At 37.3% G+C, this 11,253-nt stretch overlaps 1 long non-coding RNA gene and 1 pseudogene across 1 annotated transcript; both read right to left on the bottom strand.

Annotated features, from left to right (window-relative positions):
• Positions 1 to 809: 809 nt before the first annotated feature.
• On the bottom strand, positions 810 to 3,166 carry LOC148874070 (uncharacterized). Its single transcript, XR_016104776.1, has 3 exons — positions 3,065 to 3,166; positions 2,872 to 2,955; positions 810 to 936 (listed from the first exon to the last, which is right to left on the bottom strand). It is a non-coding gene; the product is annotated as an uncharacterized LOC148874070 (long non-coding RNA).
• A 1,323-nt stretch (positions 3,167 to 4,489) lies between these two features.
• Positions 4,490 to 4,794, bottom strand: LOC148874071 (glutaredoxin-C13 pseudogene; annotated as a pseudogene).
• Between the last annotated feature and the right edge of the window lie 6,459 nt (positions 4,795 to 11,253).

Genomic DNA, 11,253 nt, shown 5'->3' on the forward strand with positions numbered 1-11,253 from the left:
ACCCTAGGATTGTGTTTTTGGACAACACGATTTGCAAACAAATTCTATTTGGAGGATGCATTTTTCTGAACTTGGGAAAAAGCAATATTTTTTTGCTTATTACTGTCTACACCATCCATGTTCCCATTTTAGATTAGAATGTGTCCCTCTGTAAACATCAGTGTCCCAACTACAGCACAAATATCTTGCAAAGAACAAAAAGGGTACATGAAAGGAAAACAATAAAAGAGAGAAAATCACCCATATTTGGTGCTATAGAACAAAAAGGGTACAGAAATGGAAAAATGTCACACATAGAAACATGTGATCCATATGATGATGTAGGTAAAGATGGACAACCAACTGAAACCAAATGGTCTTGCATCTTGGACCATTAATCAATTGAATAACATAAGAATAGAGACCACCAAGCATCAATTAATGCAAATGGTTCCGTGAGTAGTTTTTTCTTCAGAAGTTATAACAGTGAAAAGATTTGTTTCATAGAGATGACAATTAAATTTAAAAACATTAAAAATAACCTACAGAAAGAGACACTTTTTTAGGAACCATAAGCCCAATGAGATCTAAGCATGAATACCTTTTAGTAACAAGCACACAATTTTCCAGAATTACAGAAATGCTAAAAACCCACACTCCATCTGGAACTCTGCACCTCTAATTTCAAACAAATAATTCAAAAGAGTCTTTCAGATTACAGAAGTGCATTAGAGAAATAAAACCATCACCAATCTAAGTGAAGCAATAGTTTCCTTATCAATTTATTGAGAACAGTCCAAGCGGAAACTGATCTAGCTAGAGAGATCTTTCAGAAACAGACTTGGTGGTTTAACCTATTAAGGTCTCCATCATTAGCAGAGTTTATTGTTGACTCAGTAGAGAGTTGACCAGTACAGAAGAAAAGGAAAGCTGAGAAGGAAATGTATCAAAGCTGACCTGTACAAATGGACAGAAATGGAAAAATGTCACACATAGAAACCTTCCAGTTTAAACTGATTAATACAATTGAACAACACATTTGCTTAAGATGGTTGAAATCCAATGATATATCACAATGACTAACAAAATATCATTACAAGTGTCAAAATATCAAAGCTGAGAAGGAAATATGAAGTTTCCCATTCATCAGCAAACTGCATGAACTTTTCATCTAGGAAACATCCAGGAAAATCGATGATCTTCTAAGATAGAAGCATATCAAGGCAAACATCCAACCTCTTAATAATCATGACCATCTCAGATGGTGAAAGATTTACTATATTTGCAAAAATATAGATGGCAAAGCATTAAATGACTCTCATTTCAGCATTTAGGAAGAATCAAGTGTTAGTTAGCCATTTACAAAACAAATGTACTGTTACTATGGGGAAATGCACTCTATGATGGATTAATTAAGTTGCTATTTCACTAAAGAAATATTTTTATTTTATTTCATAAACCTCACAAAGATCAAATGAACACAAAGCTCATAAAGAACAAATGGAAGTTCGAAATTTAGAATGTTATGTAGATTAACAGCCCAAAGGAACCAAGGAATGACAACAACCAAATCACAAGGTATCAAGTCTTTGAGATCTTCAGATGAACCTTATTCCCTCGGCTTCATTGTGATCACAATATCTCACATCCCCTCACCATCTTAAGACATGAGTAAGTAATAATCCCCCTCTCCTTCAGAAAGAAAAAAAAAAGGCAAAAGTGGTTATCAAAAGTAAATATTAGTTTTTTGGAAAGAGAATAATAGTTTGTGGCATTCTATTATCAAAAGTAAGTATCATCTTTCAAATAATAGTTGGGCTTTAAGGTATTGCAAATGTCTATTGGTCCATATGCATCAAAATTCAATGACAACTAGACAACCCTCACTAGTCTAGCATGCCTTCCATGGAAAGGGCCACCAGAATTAAATGACGACTAGACAGCTTTCTCTCTTGTCCATATGCATCACTTACTGAGATATTGGAGAAGGGTTAAACTTAATGCTGCAATTCTAAGTGAAGGGTTGACAATAATCTGTTTGACTGTAAGTAATAGAACTAGGTGTATAAATGAAGTCATTAGTAGTTCAATAAAGACCAGGATCACTTCCTGAACTCTGTTCTTTTGACTTAAATCAGAAATTGACTAGAGTTCAGTTTTGTTATTTGCAATATGAATATATCAGAAATTGACTGAATTAATTTTTGGATTACTGTTCATTCTACAGAAATCTTCCTTACTAGAGTCAAGTAATCCTGGACTCTTTATCTTCTATACTCTTTTATTGAATATAAGAGAGGATCCCTACCGTTTCTAATTTTGTGGGTTAGATATTATTGACCCATGGCTCAGTGGCAAAAACACAGCCTTTTCCCTGACTTTCTGTTTCTCTATTCTTTTCTGTCAAACTAAATGCAGCCTTAGATATCAACTTACATTAGGGAATGCAGATTAGATAGCTTTCATGAATGATATCACACAGTTTAGTCTGGAAACCAAACTCTAGTTGAGTTTGAACCAGTCTTGCATGGACAAAGAAATGTTGCAACACCCGATCATCGTCAATGGTCATGTATGTGGTTACCCCACAAATTATTTGAGGGTGATATCAGTGGAGCCGTTGAGGGAACTGAAAACAGAGAATGAATGCATGAAGATATCTTGCAAAAACAACTACCATTTCTATTAGACATAGTGCAAAACCTAGATCATGAAGTACTTTCCATTTCAAGATTTAAAAATCAACTAGGGCTGCCAAACTTCTATGCTCTATTAATTAACTGTGAAGAGAGGAGAACAGGTTTGCATGAGAGAGAGAGGGGCGAGATGCGTTTAGTGCTGGGTTTGGGAGAGAAGAGGAAAACAAGGAAAAGATGTTAGGTCAGTTGGTACAATCATTGGAATTGGACTGGGAATATGTGGGAATGCATTGCTTTCATCTTCCTGAATTTCATCCAGTTCACTCTTGTCTACATCCTGCATTTTATTTGAATTCCAGTATTAGAACAGGGTTTAAGCAAAAAGCCTTACTTTGAAGGTAAATTGCAGGTCTTTGGGCATCACAAAACATATTCATATGAAATACCTGCTTCATTGGCATGGAACAAAGTTCAGGGTAGCATGCTCTCTGTGTCCATTCAAACATCTCACTATCAAAAGCATGTGTGAATTTGGTTGCACTACACAATTCCCCCTTCAAAAAAGAATGGAAAGAACCAGCCACAAAAATAAAATATAAGAAATCATATAGGCTAAACCCAATTAATAGAATTGAGTTTACAAAGTAAACTCAGTGAAATTTGATTTCAGTGCTCAGTGGAATTTGATTCAGATTTAGTAATTAGTGGTTTATTTATGTGAATGGTGGAATTTGATAAATAATGAGAAATATTTCTATATATTGCTTGTACAGTTATAATTGAAGAGTTAATAGATAATGATAAATGACCAACAATAAAATGATCGATTAGAAAACTAGGAAAGAATTTAATATATGTCAATTTATTTTTAATTGAAATATTGATAACCTAAATGAAAGTGAAAGGAACTATTCAGTAAATGCTTAAGGGTTTGAAATTACAAGTATTGAAAAAAGTATATGCATCAAATTTGGAATAAAATATAAGAAAGTATAGAACTTGGATGTTGTGGGTTTGAAATTACAAGTATTGAAAAAAGTAGGAATATGACTCTGAACTAAATGTATGTCCAAATCAAGCCTTCTAATTTGCAGATCCATACATATAATGACTTTCTAGTTAGCAATGTCTGATGGCATGCTTTGAAATTGATTGATGTCAAGTAGTGCTTACAAATAGGATGTTTGTTAATTAACCTTGTTAATTAATTAGTCAAGTGATGAGCTGAGAGAAGCTAGAGTACTGGGTTGTTTGGTACCTACCAAACTTGAGGCCTGAACAGTGGGACTGTTGAGAAAAACAGAAAGAAAAAGATAATTAACATGGCTTAATTTCATTTTAATCTGTATAACTTACCAAGAAGAGTTACAATTATTGATCTATATATGGGGCATGTCTGTTTTACCCATCAACGATGAAGGCTAGCTCTATTAATGATTTAATTCTGGTTTGTGGTGGTGAAATTTGCTGTTGTGACTGTCTGCTTGTAGAATACCTCCTGGTCATAAATTTCTGCAGTCAATATCTTTTCAGTCCCATTCTCATATATTCTCCCAATACACCATTAATTGAACATAGCATGACCAAAGTAATCCACACAAGGTCTTAGTATCCTCTGGACATTAGAAGATTTGGAATTTTAATTCATATTATCAAGCAAACCCAATTACCTGTTGTAGTTAGTCTGTGTCAAACCACAAGGAGCAATATAGAGGCATGGAAACCCATATGGTTAACCCAGATTCATTGTGAAAAGAAGAGTAGGATTTATATAACTTCATTATTAGTATAGAGCTCCATTGATTACCTTGGATTGAGCAAGCTTAATTTATTCATCTAATTACATGGTATTAGAGAGGATGCATAATCAATCAAACTAGAGTTTGATATGGCTTGAGCAGTGGAATCAGAGAGCCACCCAGGTGAAGGGACATAACTTCATTAGTAGATCCCACCAGCTTACCACCTATGAACATAGCTGGTACAGGGCATTACACCCTAGCCTGCACAGTGCCCTCTCCATTTCCTTCCCTTCTGGGTCTTTATCAATCTCGTGAATGATTGGGTTCACTACAAGTCCATGAAACAGAATCTTCACTGCATAGCACATGCAATAGGAGCTCTTACTGAATATCACCACCCCTTTCTCTGAAGCCAATCTCATCACCTTCTCCATTTTGATAATCCCAACAGAATCAGAAACCTTTAGACTACTATAACTTGCTAGCTAGCTAGTAGCTACTATAACTAAGGTAGCAGAAGGAGGAGCTGCTTCCCAATGGAAGAACTTCTGCGCATCTTAATCAAAGCTCAAATGAATGAACTTCAGAATTGAACCAGCAGTTGGGGTTGCAATCAGATTGTGTAAAGAAATCTGTATCTCTGGATATGGAAGCTCATCAGTCTGATCAATCAACCCTTTGGGCTGTGATGAGTTGGATACCCATATAGCAATGATACCCTCTGATATTTTTTCCTACGCCACAGATATATCTAGCTACTGTTTCACCATTCCTTGAAGCCACAAGTTGCAGCCATACTTTTAACTTGGCTCAATTTCAACTGTGTATTATATTTAGGTTAAAGTGCTGAAACCTCCCCTAAAGTTTCTGGTTGTTACTGAAACCTCCCCTGAACTTTTTGACATGGTTGCGAGTAGATCCCCCTGGTAAAATATTCTAAAAAGAGGCATGAAAATGTCCAAAATACCCATGCAGTTACTTTTAACAAAAATGTTTGTTTACCAAATTTTCTCTTCATATGAATGACTACCCCTAACCCTTCCAAGAAGTATAAAAGGATTCCAAAAATCACCCAAAACATCTGTTGGTCATTGTTGGAAAGTAGAAGATTGACTCTCTGATTGATTCTCCATAATTTTAGGTCCATCAGTTTAGGAAACTTAATTTCCTAGAATCATGGGATATCCTAGAATCATGGGATATTAATTGGAGAATCCCACTGATATAGAAATTAGTTTTTTAGGAAAAGTTAGTTTCCTATTTTATCACCCTGTAAATTAGCTCTGTAATTCTATATAAAGTTGTGTATATGCTCCTTCCAAGACAACACAATCAATTCATTTTTTCTCTCAAATTTTCACATGGTATCAGAGCCAGGTTACGACCTAATCCACACATAGTATCTCTTTGGTCATCTGCTGCGTTCAAGAACTCTCAAACAGTATTTGGGAGGTTCTTGAGTGTCCTTGATTCTTCTTCGAGATCGGCTACAGATCTGAACTCTACATTTTTGCTTCTTCTGGACTGTTGCGCCATTGGATTCATCCTTTTTTTCTTGGATCTCTTTGTAGAGACATCAGATCAGTCTGAAATCTTAGATCTGGTGTTGCCCAGAGCAGATTTACTGAATCCTTTTGGTTTCATTTGGATCAGTTTTGATTTTGAGTGGTTTCGATCCACTCTTCAGTTTGGTGGAGCATTACAGTTACCCTTTTTTTTTTACATTGGCTGAAAGATTCTTTAGGCCTTCATCGCCAATCCTTACTAAGTTTTTCAGACCTTCATTGTCTGTTTTTTTCTCTCTTTCTTGAAGCCCACCCAATATGTCAGAAGCCACCGTATCAAATACTACTGCACAATCGGAAGAAGTTTCCTCACATCAAGCATCTGGCGACCTGCAAAACATTCAGGCAGCATATAGGTTGAACGGGAAAAATTATTTGAAGTGGTCTCAGTTTGTTCGAACATATTTAAAGGGAAAAGGAAAGCTTAGCCATCTCTTAGGGACGGGACCGAAGGAAGGAGATCCAAGATTTGATGCATGGGACGAAGCTGACTCCATGATCATGTCATGGTTATGGAATTCAATGAACCCTGAAATCAGCGATACGTGTATGTTTTTATCCACGGCTAAAGAGATCTGGGATGCCGTCCGACAAACATATTCAAAAGCACGTGATGCAGCACAAGTGTACGAAATCAAAGTCAAGACTGGAGCAACTAAACAAGGCAGCAAGACAGTTACCGAGTATGCAAATTTACTGCAGAACCTGTGGCAAGAACTCGATCATTATCGGTGCATTGAGACTAAATGTGCAGCAGATGCAGCAATCCTAAAGAGTTTTATCAAAAAAGATCGCGTTTATGACTTTCTTGCAGGACTCAATGCAGAATTTGATCAAGTTAGGGTCCAGATTCTCGGAAAAGAAGAGGTACCATCTCTAAATGAGACTATTTCTCTGATTCGTGCTGAAGAAAGCCGTAGGGGGGTTATGCTTGAACCCCAAGTACTAGAAGGTTCAGCCATGACTACAAGGATGGAACAACCGAAAATACTGGAAGGAATGAAGACAGATTTGTCCTCTGCACGGGACAACAAGGAGTCTCTTTGGTGTACCTATTGCAAGAAACCAAGGCACACCAAAGAGAAGTGTTGGCAGCTGAACGGTAAACCATCGAATAGGGAATGGGGCTACCGAGGAGGACAACAGAAGAGTCGAAGTCAAGCTAACTTCACCACAAATCAGCCAAGCCAAGAAAAGCCTCCAGACAAGACCGAGTTCAATAAGGAGGAGATCGAAAAGTTAAAGGGGCTTCTGGGATCGTTGGAGAAACCTAGTGGTACAGGCTCTCTTGCAATCTCAGGTAAGTTTTCTATTCCTCACGAACTAAATGTCTCAAATGAACCTATTAGGGATTTATGGGTTATTGACTCAGGAGCCACAGATCACATGACTCACTCCTCACTACATTTTAACACTTACACCCCCTGCCCAAGCAATCGAAAAATAGCCATTGTAGACGGTTCCCTTACTACCGTAGCTGGCCTTGGGGATATCCATATTAATCCATCACTTACACTAAAAAGTGTCCTTCATGTTCCAAAATTGTCCACTAACCTGATATCCATCCAAAAACTCACCCATGACATGAACTATAATGTGCTTTTCTATCCTTCTTACTGTATATTTCAGGACCAGGATTCGGGGAAGAGGATTGGACTTGCTAAGGAGAAGAATGGACTCTACTATCTTGAAGAATCATGCAAATCAAATATTGTCCAGGATAAGTTATCTCTGTCATTCCTTTCATCATCCAACAAAGACACCATTTGGCTTCATCACTTTAGACTAGGACATCCATCTTTTAGAATTCTGAAAACTATGTTTCCCTCCTTGTTTAAAGGATTGAGTGTTGAATATTTTCATTGTGATGTGTGTGAATTTGCAAAACACAAGCATGTGCCCTTTCCAATCAGTAACAAGAGAAGTTCAGTCCCATTCTTTTTTATCCATAGTGATATATGGGGACCCTCCACAGTTCCAAATGTGTCTGGCTCACGATGGTTCATCTCTTTTATTGATGATTGCACTAGGGTCTCTTGGATCTTTCTTCTTAAATCTAAATCAGATGTAAGTAGTGTACTCCCAAATTTCCATAACATGATCCAAAATCAGTTTGGGGTCAGAATCAAAAGATTTAGATCGGATAATGCACAGGATTATTTCAACCAAACTTTATCCCCATATTTTCAAAAAGAAGGGATTATCCATGAATCCTCCTGCATTAATACTCCACAACAAAACGGAGTAGCAGAAAGGAAGAATGGTCATCTACTAGCTGCAACCCGAGCCTTACTTTTCCACCAGCATGTTCCAAAAACCTATTGGGGGGAAGCTGTGCTTACAGCCGCATACATTATAAATTGATTACCTTCAAGGGTTTTGGGATTTAAAACACCAATGGAAACACTTTCTTAATTTTATCCCGATCTACGTACAACAAATAATCTCACCCCAAGAATCTTTGGATGCACTGCTTTTGTCCATGTTCATACCCATAATAGAGGGAAGTTAGATCCAAGAGCCATCAAGTGTATTTTTGTGGGTTATTCGTCCACCCAAAAGGGTTATAAGTGTTACCACCCACCTACTAAAAAATTCTTTGTCTCTATTGATGTCACTTTTGAAGAAAAAACACCATATTTCACTCAACCTTATCTTCAGGGGGAGTCTTTGTCATTCATTGAAGATAAAGACAGAGAATTGTTCCCGCTTGGTCTACCTACAGTTTCTCAACACCCAAACTCAGCATCTATACCAGTTCAATCCGTATCTGCACCTATCGAACCACCTCAGACCAAACCAACTTCTTCACCCATTCATACCAGACCCATGACAAAGAATGATGAACTTTGTGACTCTATGAGATTGCAGGTATATTCAAGAAGAAGAAACCAGGATCCTAATCTTGTGCAGGTTCAAGATTCAACTCCTAATCCTGAGAATGAGGTAAATACAGTTCCAGAAATTTCTTCTGAATTAGCATCTGACCAAGATCTTCCTATTGCCCTTAGGAAAGGCACAAGAGAATGCACTAAACATCCCTTATATCCCTTAGCAAATTTTGTGTTCTTTAAAAAATTCTCACCATCACATAGGAGTTTCCTAGTTAGTCTAAACACCATTCATATTCCTAATACTTTATCTGAGGCATTATCTGATGAGAAATGGAAAGATGCTATGAGAGAAGAGATGCAGGCTCTAGATAAGAATCAAACATGGGAAATTGTTGACCTACCACCAGGAAAGAAACCCGTGGGCTGCAAGTGGGTTTTCACAGTAAAGTACAAGTCAGACGGCTCTCTAGAAAGATACAAGGCAAGACTCGTGGCAAAAGGATATACACAAACCTATGGTGTTGACTATCAGGAGACATTCGCTCTAGTGGCTAAGATGAATACGGTAAGAATTTTGTTGTCACTAGCAGCCAACTTCAATTGGTACTTGGAGCAATTTGATGTAAAGAATGCTTTTCTTCACGGTAATTTAGAGGAGGAGATATACATGGATATTCCTCCGGGCTTCAAAGGAAATCTAAAAGGAAATAAAGTTTGCAGGTTGAAAAAAGCACTATATGGTCTCAAGCAATCACCTAGGGCGTGGTTTGGAAGATTTACTAAAGTTATGCTTGCCATTGGATACAAACAAAGTTAGGGAGATCATACACTCTTTATAAAGCATTCAGATGTAGGGGGAGTCACGGCTCTTCTGGTATATGTCGATGACATAATTGTGATAGGAAATGATGAAAAGGAGAAGAAAGCCTTGAGAAGATGCCTAGTCAAAGAATTTGAAATAAAAGAACTTGGGAGATTGAAGTATTTTCTAGGGATTGAAGTAGCTCATTCCAGAGAAGGCATCTTTATCTCACAACAGAAATATGTAACAAATCTTTTAAGAGAGACAGGAAAGTTAGCATGCAAACCATCCTCCACACCGATTGAACCAAATCACAAATTGGGAGAAGCAAATGAAGATCCAGCCGTGAATAGGGAAATGTACCAAAGATTAGTAGGAAAACTTATATATCTTGCCCACACAAGGCCAGACATAGCATATGCCGTGAGCGTGGCTAGCCAATTTATGCACAACCCGAAAGAGGTTCACCTACAGGCGGTCTATAGGATACTACATTACCTAAAGGCTAATCCTGGCAAAGGAATCTTGTTTAAAAGAAATACTGGATTAACCCCAGAGGCATACACCGATGCAGATTATGCAGGCTCTCCCATGGATAGGCGGTCCACTACAGGTTATTGTACATTCCTTGGAGGAAATCTTGTGACATGGAGGAGTAAGAAGCAGAATGTGGTAGCTAGATCAAGTGCGGAGGCAGAATTCAGGGCAATGGCTCAGGGAGTATATGAATTACTATGGCTCAAGATAATTTTGGAAGACCTAAAGATCAGATGGGAAGGTCCAATGAGATTATTCTATGACAACAAGTCAGCTATTAACATTGCTCACAATCCCGTCCAACATGACAAGACAAAGCACATTGAGATAGATAGGCATTTCATAAAGGAAAAGCTGGATAGCGGATTAATTTGCACTCCATACGTCTCAACAAATGGTCAACTGGCAGATGTGCTGACAAAAGGGCTTTGCAGTGTGGCATTCCAAGGACTTATCTCCAAGCTGGGAATGAAAGATGCATATTCACCAGCTTGAGGGGGAGTGTTGGAAAGTAGAAGATTGGCTCTCTGATTGATTCTCCGTAATTTTAGGTCCATCAGTTTAGGAAACTTAATTTCCTAGAATCATGGGATATTAATTGGAGAATCCCACTGATATAGAAATTAGTTTTTTAGGAAAAGTTAGTTTCCTATTTTATCACCCTGTAAATTAGCTCTGTAATTCTATATAAAGTTGTGTATATGCTCCTTCCAAGACAATACAATCAATTCATTTTTTCTCTCAAATTTTCACAGTCATTAAGGAGGAAGTTGCAAGGCTGATGTGAACAGAGTTAAGTTCACCTAAAACAGCAAAATGGCAATTAACTCACAAAAGATGTCCAGATTAACTCACATTCTACTGAGCAACATTACAATTAACTCACAAAAGATGTCCAGATTCTCCCTCTCTCTCTCCCTCTCTCTTTCTCTCTCTCTTTCTCTCTCTCTCTCTCTCTATCTATCTATCTATCTATCTATCTATCTATCTATCTATCTATATATATATATATATATATATATATATACTTCTCATAAACATTGAACTGATATCCTAGCGGCTATCAGTTAGTTGAAAGTAGTTGCTTATTATAATTGAAAAACCTTTGTTAATTATTAGGAAAAATTAAGCATAAACTTTCATCCTTTTCTATCC

This window comes from Nelumbo lutea, chromosome 1, assembly GCF_056320005.1.
Source record: "Nelumbo lutea isolate HS-2025 chromosome 1, American lotus-T2T, whole genome shotgun sequence".
Lineage (NCBI taxonomy): Eukaryota > Viridiplantae > Streptophyta > Magnoliopsida > Proteales > Nelumbonaceae > Nelumbo > Nelumbo lutea.